This window comes from Octopus bimaculoides, chromosome 5 (assembly GCF_001194135.2).
Source record: "Octopus bimaculoides isolate UCB-OBI-ISO-001 chromosome 5, ASM119413v2, whole genome shotgun sequence".
In the NCBI taxonomy this organism is placed as follows: domain Eukaryota; kingdom Metazoa; phylum Mollusca; class Cephalopoda; order Octopoda; family Octopodidae; genus Octopus; species Octopus bimaculoides.
This window is the reverse complement of record NC_068985.1, coordinates 117,678,432-117,679,178: the sequence shown is the minus strand read 5'-3', so window position 1 is coordinate 117,679,178 and position 747 is coordinate 117,678,432.

Here is a 747-nt window from a genome sequence, read left to right as displayed (position 1 = left end):
ATATATATATATATATATATATAGACACACTATATATATTCATATGTATATGTTTGTGTCTGTGTATAAAAATATTTGTGTGTATAAATGTTCTCATGTTTGAGTGTGTATGTGTGTGTGTGCTTGCGCGTGTGAAAGAGAGAGAGAGAGAAAGAGAGAGAAAAAGAGATAGTGACAGGGCGAGAGAATGAGAATGTCTGTTTATTATACCTTCATATGGGTGTCGTAAAATTTTGTTGCTTTAAAAAAACATACGGAGATTGCTACATACAAGCCTGGTAAATGACGGTATGACTGAATTCTGAGCGAGACTTGGAGTAAATGAAGAAAATGGCTTTCGAATATGAAACTATAGAATTCGAAAGGCAACAATAGCAAATACTTCAACAAAAATGTGTGTGTGTGGGTTCAGAAGAGAAATCAACGTAAATTCTTCAAAATCTTGTGTACAAGAAAGACGTTCAGAAAAAAATGTCGGGTATTAGAGGTCTAAGAAGAGCAATAAAGGCAATAGATGCAAAGCACATGCACACATAAGCACATGCATATATGTATGTGTATGTATGTATGCATGTATGTATGTATTTATGTATGTATGTATGTATGTATGTATGTATGTATGTATGTATCTATCTATCTATCTATCTATCTATCTATCTATCTATCTATCTATCTATCCATCCATCTATCTATCTATCTATCTATCTATCTATCTATCTATCTATCTATCTATCTATCTATCTATCT